We start from the raw sequence: 17,483 nt of genomic DNA on the forward strand, positions 1-17,483 counted from the left end.
CTCATCAGGGATCGGCCCACGCAGTCCTACTTCCTGTGCTGTCCGCTGTCCTGGGCGAGGCCTGTCCACTGTATGTCCACTCTTTGTCCAATCCACTTCCGTGCTGTCTCACCGTCACAACTGCATCCCCAGTAGAGAGGAAAGAGAAGTCAAAGGTCAAAGTTTTCACCTTTCACTCACAGATACCAAGAAGGGGTTTTTGACGTGTTTGGTGAAGAAAGGAAAAAAAAAAAAAAAGAAAGAAAGGTGGTACTTCTGCGCCGATCATCAGTGGTTACTTCAGAGGAATGACCAAAGCTGCAGTCTTCAGAAATGAGAAGATCTGGAACACACTTGTGGCTTTTAAAAGCATAAACACAGACTTTTAAAATTGGTCTAATAACTGAGACAAACTGCAGATCCCCTCACTTCAAAGTAGCTCTTTAAACCAAAGCTGCAACCTGCAAAACTCTAATTTCTTCCTTTTTTAGAACTTCATATCACAGATATTCACGTAGCTGTTACATTATGTGCTCTCTGGCACATTTTGGCATCTTATCCTTTCATCACTGCACCAGTCCACCTAGTCTGTTATTAAATATTGATTGTGAGGTCCAAGCAAGGCATACAATAAAGTACCCTCAGCCTTTGGATCCTACCCTTGGATAGGTAATATTACACCTCTATGATTGTCAATGTGTGGGCTGGAATTCAACAGAATATCTGCAACTCACAGTTTTGGGTTTTTTGTTTGCTTCGCCTAATTAGATGTTTCACTATTTAGTTTTTGCTCTTTGGTTTTTATCCCCTTCCTATAGAATCACTTTTAAAATCTAAAAGAACCAGGATGGGAATGTTTAAGGCCAAACCGGCCAAATTTGAGCAATGCTTGGAAACACATTCAGAGCATTTTAAAGGAGTGGTGTGCAAACTGTGGGAAAGATGACCACAACAATCAGCTGTCACCCAAGATGCTCCTAGATTCAAGGTAAGAACGACACAGTCGAGCACAGTAATCAAGTCGAACAGAGACTGGCGGAGTGATGATGCTCGAAGGACGACTTTTTTTACTCCATTTCTTTTTTTATTTTTGGAAGATTTCGAGAATTCAGCACTTTTCTTTCTGCTCAAATTTTAAAAGCCTTTTGAATAGCATTTCAGTCGTGCAACAACACAGTTTTACTTCTAAAAGACTCACAAATACTCCAGTGAACAATATATGACAAAGCTGAATGTGCTGTGGATAAAGGAAACAGTTTCACGCGTAACAGACTCTGTTAGATGTAACTGAAAGCCATCATTTTTCTACAGTTGTGTCCAGGTGACCTTAAGAGACACCGCAGAGGTGTCCTTTAAAAACACACATCACAAAGCCTCTCAGCCGCACTGAATGAATAACAGCATGAATAAATCCCACAATCAATACCAGACTATTAATAGTGAGTATACAGCAGTGATACTGGATCAATACACCAAACACAAAGACACTGGGAATGAAAATAGAGGAGTCGCACTAAATGAAATGTTGGAACACGGGTGATGGTTTTGGAGTGTGGTGAGACCATTGTAAGTATTTCAGGTCATATTTTAGTGGTTTTGAATGATGCAAGTAAAATAAAGTACATTAAAGCATTGTGCGGCTGATAATCAGCCCATTTGTTACCGTCACATCGCACAGCTTGTGTATTATTCAAGCCTTAACAAGAGATAGAAACGAGACATGCCACGGGGTCCGAGACACAGACGCACACTCCTGCACCGTCATGTCGGTCTTCAGTCCGTCACATTCCCAGTGGAAACATGGAGACTTCCTTCCTGCAAAGAGCGAGACGGGATGCTCTGCGCTCCCCGTCGTCACGGAGAAGCCGAGGAGAGTGAGCAGGAAATTGGTCAGGTCATAGAGAGAGGATGAGCGGAAGAGAAGTGTTTGATTTGAGCTAATGGAGATTAACTGCCAGCAGAGGCTGACGCTCTGCCAGAGACACCAGGCAGGAAGCCAGCTCATTTCTGATGGAGTTACTTTAGAGTGGGGTCAAAGGTCAAGGAAGGTTTGCTACATGTTTTTAGAGTTTCAAAACAGTGTTTTGTGCCAAGTAAGGGAGCGATGTCTAATGGTTCCAACAACATCGGGGCCACACTGACAACTCAGGACACCGAGGTCATCGCCAGGATGTGCATGCTTTTCCCATTCTTCATTCAGATGGAGAATATTGGATATATGTGCAGCAGCTCTACAGAAAGGGGGCTTAACCTGCACAATCATAATTCAGTTCAAATTTCACAAAAACAAGTGAGACCCCCACGGAGTTAGAGAATCATTTCAAGCATCAGACGATCCCCTATGAGCAACACTTGGAAACAGTAGGGAGGAAGAACTCCCTGTGAACAGGAAAGGACCTCCAGCAGGAGGGGCAGAGACCGGCATCACGATTTTCACTGTGTACATCCGTGTACATGTTTAAATTTGTCCACAACATGACACATTGTGACTAGTCAGAAGTTCTGAATACTCACAAAGTCCCATTTGCTGGACTTCTGCTATCGTTTTTCAAACTGTTTCATGGGTGTCAATTGTAATAAAATGCAGAAGGGTAAAAATTATTTTCCACATTTAGCTTCATTCACCGCAATTCGCCGAGGAGTGCAGGAGAGACGAGGAGGCACAAAAAGAGAAAGATGTGAAAATCCTTCAATTTGTGCCACTTAGAAATTAAAAACTCACCAGCTTTCATGAAGAAGATCAATTAAATATTGGATTGTGTGCTTATTAACAACATTTTTTTAAGGAAATTTCATGCTGTAACTTAAAAATATAAAATGAAAATAATACAATACGGGAACTTTATCAATGCCAAACACTAACACCAAATTTAAGAACAAAAAGCATCATTTAAAAAGGTAATTATTATATTATTGTCAGGAGGGTCCGCATTTTTAGAAAGACACGTGCACATTTTACAATATACTTGCAAATTACGTGACTTAGTAGCAAATAATAATAATAAAAGGATTAAATGATTTTAGATATTGTGCAGAGCTTTCACTAAAAACCATCAAGAAGAGGCTCCTCTGTTAGAGTATATTTACTGTAACTACATCAGTTTTGTACTGAGCTGATTACATTATGATTTACATCGATTCATCTTTTAAGGAGCAAACTGTTTGTTCCCCCACTTTTCAAGCTTCTCTTTGAATTCACCGTGCAAAAAAAAAAAAAAGCACGACTGAGACTGAAACTCCAAATAAAGGCTTTCTTTGGTATGCAGGTAATTAAATTATAGTGTTGATCAAAGGAAGGCCTGGGAGAGCTTTTTATTTATTTTTTTCATATTCACCTCCTATTTCTTATGCATTCCTTTGAAGAACTGAAGTGAGTCATTGCCCTTTGTTAGACAAAATATTCACCAAATTGTTATGCTTATGCAATGCTTAAGCTTGTTGGCAGAACGCAGAAGAATCGGAGCATTATGCGAGCTTGTGCGTGCAGCGCCTGTCTACAGTCAGGTGATGCAATGCTGCCATCTGGTGTTGACAAAGGAAAGTACGCCAAAACCAGGACTAACAGAGAAGATGCTCTGCTGATGCCACGCAGAAGAGCACGTGGCGTCAGCATCTGAGGATAATGCCTGTGTGTGTGTGCTTTAAATAGGAAGCTCTTTGATGAGATTAGCACAATATGCCATGCCCTTTATTAGGCCGCTTACTCCTCATTAATATTTGGGCGTTCCGGATCTCAAATCAGTGTTTGACATCTGCCAAAGTGTGTGTGTGTGTGTGTCTGTGCATGCTTGCATATTGGAGCTTGACTTTGACAACGCTCTTTAGGCCTTTGAAGTAACAGTAACACTCCTGTGCGCCGGGACTTTTCAGTCACTACCTGTCAATATACACCACAGCTGCAACAGTGATTAAAATTCAGATTTATGGTTAATCGTAAGCTTGCAGCAGCACAGGCGCGTCATCAAATTATGGCCTGTTAGATGAAACGAGCGTCTATCGCGTAGGTGTAAACTTGGAACCGGTGTTTGAATGATCCTGACTGGAACACAGTTCATTAAGAAGAGAATGAAACTCTTTTTCCCATCAGTTTAAAACTTTAATCAATTTGGTTGAAGTAAATTTGGCTTTATTTGTATAGCACAAATTCCCAGCAGCAGTCATCTCAAGGAACTTTATATTGTAAGGTAAAGAGAGGGAACACGAACTTTCAGACAATGCCACAAGTGGGAAGAAGAACTCCCTTTAAACAGGAAGAGGAACAGGGAGTGGCAGCCACCAGTCTATATTTACAGGCTTGTCTATAGTGGCAAGCTAACATGAAATCAACCTTTATTTGGGAACTTATAGGAACACCACGTGCTGCCTGGGTGACTGAGGATCCCACTTTCAGACTGTATATAAAAGAAGGACATAAAATCACAACATTTCCTGCTTTACCTTTTTTGGACTGTGCATTTTCAAGTGTCACTGTTAGTATTTTGATTGTCACCATGTTTATTTTTTGGCGCCAGAAGTGACCATATTTAGACAAGAAGGTGGAGAGCTAGGTTGTAAGGTAAGACACAGATACCTGCTAAATAAGAGACTGATAAGACACTAGAATTTCACTTACAGAAGCTGCATCATAGATTTTTTTTTTTACACAGGATGAAGGACACATCGAGCCATGTTATTAATCTGATAATGTCAATAAAAATGCTCCAAAAATAATTTTGGTGTCATTATCTGTGAGAAGCAACTCATACTCCCCATGCATGGCATAAAGGGGAATGACAGTTTTAAGAATCCACCCTTTCGCTGCTTCCCAGTACAGATTCTTCCCAGATCAGTATTTGTAAATCTGCCTTGCTCTCCGACGGGAAGAAAAAACTCCTGAGATTTCGGCTCATGAGTTTTGTAGTCCTTTGATTTCAGAAACATTTTCCCTCTTTTATTAGATTTTTATTTGAGCAGCACTGCAGTTAACCTGTTGGTGCTGACTTTATTCCTCTACCACTAAAGACTGTGGAGCTTAATAGACTTCCAGTTTTTCTTGGGTTGCCAGTACCACTTTATACAGCCCATACTGATAAAGTATATTAGCACCGTACTTCATCTACAACTTCCTAATTCACTATCAAGTGCCATGTTGTGAATCAAGTAGTCATTGGGATGTTATTGATTGAAAACAATTAATGGCCTAATAGTTGCATAATAGTGTCTAATACATGCCTACAATGACTAATGAGGAGCCAGCAGTGCATGTGATTAAGCATCTAGTAATGGATCATTGAAGTTCTTAGAATCTTGTTCTTTCAGTGCCTACCAGATACCTTCTGAGCATAAGAGGAACTTTCAGTGAAGAAGTTTTACTGTCCAACTGCCATTTGGAAAAGATTAGAAATGAGTCCATCAGAGGGGCGGCTCAGGTTCAGCAGTCAGGAGACAAAGTTAGCGAGGCGAGGCTGAGATGGTCTGGCAGAGGGGGGGGCAGTGGATATATTGGACAAAGGGGTGTTGAAGATGGAGCTGCCATGCAGGAGGAAAAGAGGAAGACCTCAGAGGAGATACATGGATCTAGTGAAGGAGGACATGCAGCAGGGTGAAATATAAAGAACTTCACGTGCACGCTCCCTCTTCCGCCACACAGCGAAGCATGCAGAGAGAAAATGAAGAGGCTGAAACAGAATTACAAGAAAATAAAGGAGCACAACAAGAGGTGATGTTGGCTTGCCAACCGCTGGCCACCTTTTTTATTACTTTAGAGCTCCTATCAGCGAGGAAACAGGAAAAACTATTTGTATAGCACATTTCATTCCAGGTGGAAGCACAATATCCTGCACAGTGTGAACTGCCAATGAAGTTGCAGCCGAAACACTATATAGATAATGTTAACCTGAGTCAGTAGATACAGATAAGCAAGTGAATTCATAAAATCATTAAAAAACACAGGTAGATGAAGGTAGAGCATGTCCTTCCCAGCAGGTACTTCCTCCCAGGTGGTCTCCAGCTCGCCTGTAAGTTTTGTGTAGAATTAACTTCCATGACTGCGAAGAACGACGGCCTTACTGTACAAATCCTCTTCTGTTACACATTAATACACACATGGCATGAAGTGACGCACAATGGAAGAAAGGAAAAACTCATAGCAGTGCACACAATGTGGAATAAAACTTACATAGAGGCCGCCGGCACTCATCCCAGGCCCATGAAGGGTAACGTGTTGTGCTTATGGCTGCTAACATGTGTAGTCTGTTTCCAGGCTTACTCTAAGTGCACTCCTGATGAAGAAGTGAGGAAATAACTCTACATTCCTGTTTGTTTGTGTCGGGCACTCGTAGGTGGAACTGATGTCAGATTCGCTGCAGACAGCTGTGACACAATCACGGGCTTAATAGGCCGTGAAATCAACACTCTCAGCAGGGCAAAGCCGGAATCAAGTCCCTCTTGTTGCGCCTTTAACATGGTCACGTGACACATTAGGGTAACAAATGGGCAGTAACACTGGCACTAACAGGCTGAGCAGCACAGCTCACATTGGACTGTCACATTGGACTATAAAGCATACGTGTGTTCACCTGCCGGCTGTGACGCCGTTTCCTGTCCCTGAGCCGAGGAGCCTTGAACAGACCGAGGCTTATTGATCGATTGAGCGCACGCCCATTTAAATCGGCTGCTTGCTCTTGTGTTCCTCTGTTTGCTCTCCACAGATTTAGGGTTTCATTCGCGGGAAAGTGCGTCCTTGACAAATGAAGGACATCTCCAATAAATGAGCACAACATGCAGCAAATGAATAAATCAATGGTTAACTTGGATTGAATCTGACATTGTTGAGAAAAGTCAATACGCAGCCTAAGAACACCTAAGTATTAAATTAGAGGTGTTTGTTCCCTTAGTTCTCTTTGTTTGTGTACATCTTAAGGACTTCTGGGGTGTTGCAAAAGAAGGCAAGGATTTCTTTTTGTAAACTCCATCAGCTATGATAGTCACATGTCCTTTTTATTACCTAAACGGCCAGTACAAACCTTTAAAAGATCCTACACATCAATTTACTGAACTTTATTGTCTAATATTTAAAACTTTTAAAAAAGCATTACGATCTTTTGCCCCAAGGGGCTACAAACTGTGGTCAGATGAGTCTAGAATGAGATTGTACTCCACCCATGGTTGACTGAAGGGACTGGAAATAGTTTAGAAATGCACATGTTTGTGTACATTAGGTCCCACATTTCATACTGCATATCAGGACAAAATTAAGCCATGAAGTCAAAGGTACTGTCTGGAAACTCTCACCATAAAATTGTTATGAGATATAGATCAGGGCAAAGGTGTAAAACCATTTCAAAAGCTCTGAGTGAGCCCAAGAATACAGCAGCTTCAATAACTGAGAGATGAAGTAGTTTGAAAGCACGAGGAATAACATGCAAACATCAGTGCTGACCGAGTATCATAAAGTTTGGTGCATTAGTGCAGAATATTCTGGAATACATAACCTTAGTTTCTTTGTTTAGACCAAAGAAGTGATTAACATCCTTCCAAAATGTGAGAAACTCTTAAGATTTGCAGTCCCTTAGAGAGAGGCAGCATGAACACACAGAAAAAGTGCATCTGGTGATTTAAAGTTGAAGAAATCACTCTCTGTGACTTTGGCAGTCTCTTGCACTGTTGCGGAGGAATCGGTTCATTGGCGTTTGCAGGCATTTGTTTATTCACAGCTCTTTTAATTTGGTGTGGTTGAGGTCTGGACTTTGGGCCATTGCAACACCTTGATTCTTCTTCTTTTTTCAGTCACTCTGTTGCAGATTTTCTGGGGGATTCTGGGGATTTTTTTTCCCATTCCATGACCCAAGCTGTTAGCTGTTGGGCAGATGACCTCACACTGGACTCTAGAGTACTTTGGTGTACAGAGGAGTTAATGGTCAATTCCGTGAGTCCAAGGTGTTCAGGTCCTGTGGCTGCAGAACAAGCCCAAATCATCAGCTTCATACTGCCACAAACTACCCTGAAAAGTGTCAAAGCAGAAAGTCTATAAATGTTGACTTCTTGGTTCCTCTGAGGGATTTTTGATGACACGGTTGACCCCGTCATGTTCTGTTTACCAAATGATGGCAGCGTGTTGCATTTGAAATCATCAGGTGTAGTCCCAGTCACCAGTCAGCACTCCGCAGTCAATAATACGGTCTGCTCGCAGGGGGTTAAACAGCTCCTCTCTATAAACAGTATGCTCTCGAAAGTAAATAGTGCAGCCCCTGTACCCAGGCCTCATTATACACTCTGGGTGTGTGTTTAAGGCTCCTCCAGGGCCTCAGTGCCTGTTGTAACAGAAGTGAAACACAAAACAGCAGACAGATCCTGGCTGAACTAAGCTGCACGGCGCTGAGCGCATTCAGAGCAGCGCTCTGCAGCTTTGTGCTGGAGAGGAAATCTGCAGGATGTACACAGATTTAAAACTCTTAAAGATGTTTTTAAAGACAAATCTGGCACTGAAAGCCCTGCTGTGATTGCCCCACACTTTCCTTTCCTTTCCTTTCCTTTCCTTTCAGGTTGCAAAGACACATGCAGAAATCTTCAATGAACAACCCTCTGATGACCCTTTCCTTTCTGTTGCATCAGAGTGACATATCTACCTGCTGTAGGGAGCACTTGCAGGGTTTTTATAAGCAGTATGAGCCTGCTCGCAATCATGCCACATCCTTTGTTCGCTCATTTTCTGTCACATCCCAGTTGCATTAACTGTGCACATTTAAAAAAGGGGAAATTTAAGACTTTTTAAGGCATTTTGGAGAGAGAATCTGCCACTAAAAGGCCCGTTATGATCATATTATCAGCAGGTTGTCCAAAATTAGGGCAGTTTTTTGATTTTGCGTTTGCATAAAAATAGGCCAGGAGCAGCTCTTTTAAAGATCATGACAGCTCCCTTTTTTCCTCCTTTTGTTTTTTTTATTTTTCGTCTGTCCTCTTTTTTCATGTCCTACATCAATGAAATGTAATTTTCAGACAAAAACAAGAAGGAACAAAACATTTCCTCTGCATCCGAGCCCATCTGCAGGCTACACATTTAATACCTTTAAAAACATGATGCTCTCCTTTTTCCTTCCTGTGCTGCTATAAATTTGGAGGCCGGAGGTGCAGTAAGGATCTTTAATAATGTTAGATTCTCTTTTCTGTGAAGTCCAGTTTGCTTAAAGTAGAAAATATGTCAAAAATGTTATGATCTTTCAGATAACAAGCCTCCAAATGATTGCTTTCCTTTCATTTGAAGTCCAACTTGGAATAAAGCTGACACTTTTAAATGGAATCAGTCAGAAATAATAGGAATGAGAACCATTTGGATCAGGAATCCTACTACAATATTATGCTGTTGCACTGATGTGATTATTATGTCACTTAGAAAGCAAAACTGGAGTCAAACTAGGCTGAAATAGATGCTGTTTATGCCACTGGAGAGCAGATGCATCTAAAGAGAGTGACCTAAGTCCTTATCATTATGTAATCTGTTATTTTATCAGCAAATGCCTCTGTTGTTGTTGTTGTTGTTGTGTAAACGGCAGCGATAATGGATTCCTCAGCAAAGCAACGCGAGGGAAACGTTTCCACGGCGTGTGAAGTGTGTGGACACTCGACACCCTCTTCATCAAAACAAGCCCCGTTTGTCGATGAAGCCGAGACGGGAATACAAATGAAACCGGTGGAAACGGCAGCAGATTAAAGTGTGCGATAAAAACGTTCATCCAAAGCCTCTAGGAGGATAAAAACAACCTAAAACTTTATTTAAACACTTATTCGTTTGTTCATATGGATTAAAAGAATGGGGTGTCACTCAAGTTCATATGTGAGTGAAGGCAGATGAGCAAATACTTTTGGTAATATAGTGTACTTCTACAAGTTCTCATAGTTTTTTTTTTTTATGAAAGTTGGATCATCAGTGTAGCAAAGAGAATGGACATTTATGTGGGACGATTTATGAGCCTGGAAATATGCATGTAAGTGTGTTTGTTTCTTAATGTTGCAGGCTAAAATTTTAGTGTCATTTTCTACTTCTGATCACTGCACTGTAATGTTTTGCAGTGGATCACGGCTAGCAGACCTAGAGAAGTAAAACCTTGGGGCAGACAGAAGTATTGGGCCACACCTCTTAATCATTGTTTTCCTGAGCTTTGGCCTGGGCCACTTATTTACAGTCATGGGAGATGTTAATGCTTCAGCTTACTGAGACACTGAAAGCAATTCTATGCTCCCAACTTTGAGAGAACAGTTCAGCAATGGTCTTTTTCTGTTCCTGCACCCCAGTGCACAAAGCCAGGTCCATAAAGGCATGGTTTGGTGAGTCTGACTGGCCCACACAGAGCACTGACCTCAACTCCATCAAACACCTTTGGGGTGAACTAGAACAGAGATTGCAAGCCTCCAACACCAATGTCTCATCTTACTAATGCTCTTTTGGATGAGTGGGCAAAAAGATTTCATACACAGGCTCCAAAATCTTGCAGAAAGCCTTCCCGGAAGACTGCTGCAGCTGCAAAGGAGGGGATACATTTAAGACGGGATGTTATGAAAGCACATGTAGGTGTAATGTACGGAAGCCGAGAGCGGCCATGGTACGTATAAACTTTTTTCTGATGGTTTTCTCGAGATAACAAGTCGTTATCACGAGAAAACCATCAGAAAATAGTTTATACGTACCATGGCCGCTCTCGGCTTCCATAGTAATGTGTAGTTGGTGGCCCAATAAAAATCCTGGAATTTTTATTTTAAATTGGAAATCTTTCTTTAAAATGCAAATTTTAAATGATCTTTGGTGGGATGTGGATTGTCGTATGGGAAATGGATGGTTTCATTTTTAATTAAACAAAACAATAACAAACAAATAACAATAACAACAAATAAAAGGAAACAATAAATGTTCTAGAAAAAAATAAAGGAATAAAAACCCTGATGTGGAAGTTGTAAGTTGCACAATTATCTGATCAATTATCATGATTAAAATTGTTTGTCCTTATGAGTCTGACTCGGGGTAAGAACCAGCAGTTTCCCCTGATTCTTCTGGACAGTAGAAAGCATAATAAACCCTGAGCCCTGCGCCTGTGGCGAAGCTTTCTGTGAGGGGACTCCTGCAGGCTGGGCTCAGCCGCAGCTGCAGCATCCTGCCGGTGAGATCAGATCAGCCCGGCGGGCGGCGCATTGCTGCTACCTGGCTGGGATCCTGCACGGTTTCCCACACACGGAGTTTGAGAAGTGCCCTGGACTTCCTGGTACGGGACCATGGACATTTTCTGCTCCACTTTGCCCGGGGATTTGTGACCGAGGAGGAGCCGTCGAGTTGAGAGCAAGGTGAGCCTTTGACGAGTTAGTTTGGGCCGGTGCGGCGGGCATTAATGTTGGAGCGGTTGGGAACTTGTCGGGCTCCTGAAACGGACCTGTCAGCGGACACGGTGACGGTGGCGTTACCGCGGGGCTGAATGACGGCAGTCCACAAATGGTGGCTTTTCGGAGTGAAGTGAGCATGGCGCCGGAGCTTTTCTGGGTGTCTCTGGGTTCCTGTGTGGAATGATTCGAGTTCTTGTGTGTTTAGGAGAAATGGTTCATTGTGTTTTATTCTGGTAAACTTTGTGTTTATTTGTATTCAGTGAGGCCTACCTAGCCAAACCCCTCTGCTGTTGAGTTAGCAGAGCAACAGAAGGCAACTTCCGGTATCATCCTACAAAATAAAATTTGTACTTAAAGGGGAATTTAAACAATTAAAATAGCTATAACCAAACATGGCTTATATTTACGTTTGCTGTGTCATCTTGTTAATTATATGATCACAGCTTTTGTTTTGAAGAGGTTTACTTCTTCATATTAAATTAATCATAAAGTCTATAAATAAAGCTTATAAATTACTTGAATTAATATGCAGGCTATCCAAAAACTCTTTTTTTTAAACTCCTATGCCTTAAGCAGTATCGTAAAATGTATTTTCATTAAACCTTTTCATTGTGTAGATGTGGATTTTCAAGTCGCTATTGTTTGTTTTGAATATTAAAAAAAAAAGCTTTAATTCCGGTTGTAGTTCAGCTAATTGTTGCTACATTGTTACCTCCCGCAACGGAATCAATACAGACGGAGCACCAATCACAGCATGCCATTGGCTGTCCCGCGAGCTCTCACGCTTGTGATTGGCTGTGGCAATCTGTCGCTCATTTTGACGACCTCCGCGGTGCTTAAACCTTCAAAAGCGTTACAATGATTCATTTGTTTACGTCGTGAAACTGGAAAATACGGAAATGTAAACTTTGGGTATGTATTTTATAAAGCTGGTCGCTGTGTGATATATTGTGCCTCAGGGGAGAGGAGGGATAGTGTTATGTTAAAGCGAGGTCCGTCAAACCCGTGAGAAACATTCTAAACTCGGAAATAAAGCGAATTTGCTTTCAAAATAAAAGCGAGAAATATGTCAGTCTCACGGCTAACAGTTTATGTCCACGTGTATGAATACCATGATCGATCTTTTAATTATTAAAAGTATTATTTATATTGAAAACCAACTAAATAAGCATTTAAAAAAAATATGTGTAACTTTTTAATACAATTATTTCACAAAGTTTTCTGATAAAAATGTGTCGTAATTTAAAACAGTGTTTAAGCGAAAGCTTCTCTTAAGGACCATTTCATACACTGGCATGTATATAAACTACACAGAGCAAAATAAAGCGTTACTAAAGCAAATCTGTTTTACTTTGAAAACTGCAGGAAGAAATGGCCTCTCTGAATGTTGCTTATTTGACGGTGGTGTGCGTCTCTATCCCTCCTGTCCCGCTTCAGGATAATGCGGCTTAACTCGGTCGGGAGCTTTACAATTTAAAACACAAAGCATTTGTGGTGCTTCGCACAAGTGTGACTAAAACACAGTTTTCAGAGCCAACACCTTGGAGATGTGTACACCTGCAAGACATAAAGCCCCCAAGACCATCTTAAAAAAAAAAAAAATAATAATAGTCAACTAAACAAAAATAACATTTTTCTCCTTCAGCTCCCTGCCTTCATATCACAGTTGTCATCTTCACCTTAAATAAATGTTTAAGCCTGTTTTTCCTCCGCAGAGCTGCATCTCTAGTGCTCCGTGTCTGGCTGCCTCTGAGATGAACAGCATGTCAGGATGTGTCAGGGTCAGGCTATTCGCTTTATCAGCTTTTATTTTGAGCCATTGTCGCCTCTGCCCTGCTGCCTGCTTTTCTGGGATCAGCCCTTTCCCAGCTCTGATGTAAAACAGAGATAGACGTCAGAAAAGTAGAAGCAGCATTCCTGGGCAAGGCAACTCGAACTACTACTGCTTCCTGATGTCTGCACCAATTCTACTACTAATGCTTATAAAGTAACAGTATGCAAACTGAATAGGCAGTGTAGTGTGAGGCAAATGATTTAACATCAATTGAGCTTTCCAGGTACACAAACTGAAGTTACCTGCAGTTTGAATTCAGAGAGTTTCACAGAGTTAGTTTGTCTTGATGTGGCCTGTTTGATGCAGTTCAGCCTAACAATAGTATGTTAGCACAGGGCGGTTGTCATCTACAAATCGGAAGGTTGGTGGTTCAATCCCTGGCTGCTCCAGTCTGCATGCTAAAGTATCCTTGGACAAGATACTGAACTGCAAGTTGCTCCCCGATGGATCCATTGGAGTATGAATGTGTGTGAATGGGTGAATGAGGCGTGTTTTATAAAGCACTTTGAGTGCTCAGAGTAGAAAAGCACTATATAAGAACCAGACCATTTACTGTATACTTTTCATTCTGTTAGCACCGACATGTTTAGGGGATGTTTAAGGACCCTCTAAAATGAAGGCTGGACAGAGCTAGTTTTATACCAGGCTCAGACTGCACTTTTCTTGATTATAGAGAATCACTCTCCAGGCAACATCTCCAGGCCTTTTTCATAGTGGGTAATCCAAACCATGCAGCAACATATTAAGGACTCATCTCATGCTGTGGATGGATTATCTCAGACCTTTTCTTGGTCGGAGTTGTATCTGTTTTCAGTGTTTTTTTCCTGCTGTGTGATGGCATTTATCTCTGCCCATCGGGGACATGAACATGAACTTTACTGAGAACAATTAAATCTTCCTCGTACTAACCTGTTTATATTAGCCGTAGGTCTGCAGCAAGCCACAATGCAGCATATCCTGATAGGTCAACCAGCCCAACTTCACTCTTCTTCTTTTGGCTGCTCCCTTTAAGGGTCGCCACAGCCTCCATCTCACCCTGTCCCTCGCATCAACTCTCTGCATGTCCTCCTTCACTGCATCCATGAACCTTCTCTGTGGTCTTCCTCTTTTCCTTCTTCCTAGCAGATCCATATTCAGCATCCTTTGTCCAGTATATCCTCTCTCCCTCCTCCTTTATGATGTGGGCTGAGCTTTTGTTTCAGATTAGTTTTTACCTTATTAAGGGGTTATTTTGGTGATATTGTATTTTATCATTCTACTTGATTAAACTTTTTGTTATATATTTATTGTGTTTAAGGGAGTTCTCATATCCATCCATTCTCTTCCGCTTATCCTGTTCAGAGTCGTGGGGGGGCTGGAGCCTATCCCAGCTGACACAGGGCGAGAGGCAGGGTACACCCAGTACAGGTCGCCAGCCTGTCGCAGGGCCAACACAGAGAGACAGACAACCATTCACACCTATGGGCAATTTAGGCAGATCCTACAGAATGAGTCGGATTTGATCTTTCAAGTCCTCGGATGCAAATCCTAACCCGCCAGCTCACTGACCCTCATAAAACTTTCAGAGCGACCAGAAGTTGGGCTGAGAGCATCACCTGCACCGCCGATAAAGTTTCAGTTTCTCGCTTGTTGACACTTCAGCTGGATAGAAGTTCATTGCTGCCGCATTTTGAGATGAAAGGTCTAACACTGCCCTGCTGCCTATATACCACTGCCAAACTTGACCTTTTACACAAAAAACCCCGGCATACTTTGCTACATAGCTGCTGCACTGTGTGGCATTTTCGAGACCTTCTGCATGCGAGGTGCGCTTCTAATCATAGTTATCTGTATTTCCTCCTCATTTTTTTTCTTAATCAAAGCTCCTGGTGCAACAAAAAGACCACAAAAACATGCTCTTGTTACAGAGGTACACAGTAGGTACGTCTATAGCTGCTTTAAAGGGAACCTTTGCATGATTGCAAAGCTACTTGGTGGCTGTGGCCCATGAGGTAGAGCGAGCTGTCTAATAATGGAAGGGTTGGTGGTCTGCATGTTGAAGTGTCCCTCGGCAGGAAACTGAACTCCAAACGGCCCACAGTCAGCATGTGAGTGTCTCAGTGATCAATAAAGGCGACTTGCAGTATAAACGCGCTTTGAGTGCTTAGTAAAATTAGAAGAGAGCAATGTAAATACCACTCATCCACTAATTCAAACAAGCTGTTGAAGCACGCATCACCCCTTTCTTTCATTTTATATAACGTGGTTCTCTAGTTTAGCTTAGCCAAAGTATATTAATTTCCAAATTTTGTGTCCAAATAATTTCAAAGAAATAATGATTATAATGATGTTGTTGAAAGGCATAAACCTGTAATTATATCAATAAATTAAATGGAGGCTGTTGTACTTTCGAGCTCAATATTTTCATTCCTAGACTCTGAGAGTAGCTCTGACTGGGTCTTGGTGCAGCCCCTCAGTTCGTCCTCTGTCTGAAAGGAGCTCCTTTAAGCCAGCCTTCTTCTAATTGGCTGCCCCTCATAATCAAAGTTTGAACAGCAGATTTTAAGCATATGAAGGGTATCCATATACTTGCATGTATGGGATGTTTAATAGCAACATCCACTGTAGTTACAGTGTATACCATTGTGAATGCTGTTATTGAAAATTATAATAGGTCCAATTTACAGCCTCAAACCCAAATAGATTCTCTTTACAGAAGTATTAAACTAGTTTCTAAAACTAGTTTCACTAGTTTCTCAAACTAAACCAGTCAAAAGTTTTTGGTTTGAACTAATCTGGTTGTGTTTTTTCCCTCACTAGTTGTGTCAAAATTGGTCAAAATATGTAACGACAATTAATTCAAGTTAAGAATTTTCCACTGTTGTCACCGATGTCATTGTCCGGTATCAAAGTTTCTGATATTTTTCTCTGTCTCCACGTTGGACCATAATAAATAAATAAACCAATCAAATGTCCTGATGCTGAAGAATTGCCTGGTACTGTTGGATGTGCGGCTCAGTGACAGAAAATGGAAAAGCAGGGGGTCAACAAGCACAAATTAGTTCATCATCTTCTTTCCCCTTCCTGCCTCTGTCACAGCTTCTGCAGAGCTTCTTCAGAAACAACTGAATACTGAAAGGCCAGTTTATTTGCCAGGCTGCACAGCGTCAGGTGGTTCCCCAAACTCGAGAAGGTTTTGTCCGACTGAAAGTCTGTAACGTAGCAACGGAGCCTGTAGTAGGTCTGTGCCTCTCAGCCACATGCAGCTCGTCTCTGTCTGTTCTGTTTTCAATTTCGTGGCCGACCCTCGCTGCGTTCCTCCCGCTGCGTGGGTGTGATCGTACAAACAGGTTCTGAGAAAGGAGCCCAACTCTAGTTCAAGGCTGCATTTACAGTAATTTACCTCCTTTTATTCTCCTTAATTAGTCTCTGTAGTTTTATGACTTCTTTTTGAAGTATAGCATCTTAAATTGTCAGAGTAAATGAGAACTGAAACATGATTATAGCGACAGTTTCATGACAATGATCATTTATATTTATCCATAAATGGGCCTGCAATAAAGCCAACTTCTTAAATTTCCCACAGATACTCCCAAGATATTAAGTTTACCATCATTTAAAAAACCAAACCCTTTTCTGACCCTCAGATCTAATTAAAATTATGATAAGTTTGTTAATTGTTTTCTTAAGAAATGTATTTTCAAACAAGTCAGCAGTTCAGCGTCTCGGTTTTTATTGAGGGTTCAGGGAGCAGATCTCTCTCTCTCTCTCTCTCTGTAAAGGTGAAGCTTTGCCAGCAGCCACTTAGATTAGTTTAGCATAGAGACTGGCAGCAGGTAGCCTGGCTCAGTCCAAAGGGGACAGGGTCTGCTAAACGGTGTCTTCAAAGTTCATTAATTACCATATTATGTCTCCCTTTTTTAATCCCTGCAAAAGCCACAGTGTGAAAACAAGATGTTGTAGTTTCAAAGGTGCTGCTAAGTGGGTTTAATTATCTTTGGAGAGCCTTTCTTGCTGTCTTTATGTTAAGCTGGGCTAACTGGGTGATGTAGGTTTTTAGTGCCATTATTAAGAATTGTATTGATCTTTTCATTTAGCTGCCAGGAAGACAAGTGCACCAGTCTGCCACACATTTAAAAACCACCTGACTAATATTGTGTACCTACCTGGGAATGAATCCAGGACCTCTGAAGGTGTCCTGTGATGACTGGTGCAGGAGGAATGTCATAAACAGATCCTTTGGGTCCTGTTAGTTGAAGGGTTGGAGTCTCTTTGGAAGCTGAGGGTGCTCAATTGGACTAGGATCTGGGAAGTTTTGGAGCCTGGGACAGTACCTTGAGCTTTT

At 41.6% G+C, this 17,483-nt stretch overlaps 1 protein-coding gene across 1 annotated transcript in view; it reads left to right on the forward strand.

Annotated features, from left to right (window-relative positions):
- The first annotated feature begins 11,038 nt into the window (after positions 1–11,038).
- Positions 11,039–17,483, forward strand: part of usp6nl (USP6 N-terminal like) — a 93,901-nt gene continuing 87,456 nt past the window's right edge. Inside the window, exon 1 of the mRNA XM_030720471.1 lies at positions 11,039–11,289. The gene's annotated coding sequence lies outside the window, so the exon portion shown is untranslated. The remainder of the gene's footprint in view (positions 11,290–17,483) is intronic.

The sequence above is a fragment of the Archocentrus centrarchus genome, chromosome 23 (genome assembly GCF_007364275.1).
Source record: "Archocentrus centrarchus isolate MPI-CPG fArcCen1 chromosome 23, fArcCen1, whole genome shotgun sequence".
NCBI lineage: Eukaryota > Metazoa > Chordata > Actinopteri > Cichliformes > Cichlidae > Archocentrus > Archocentrus centrarchus.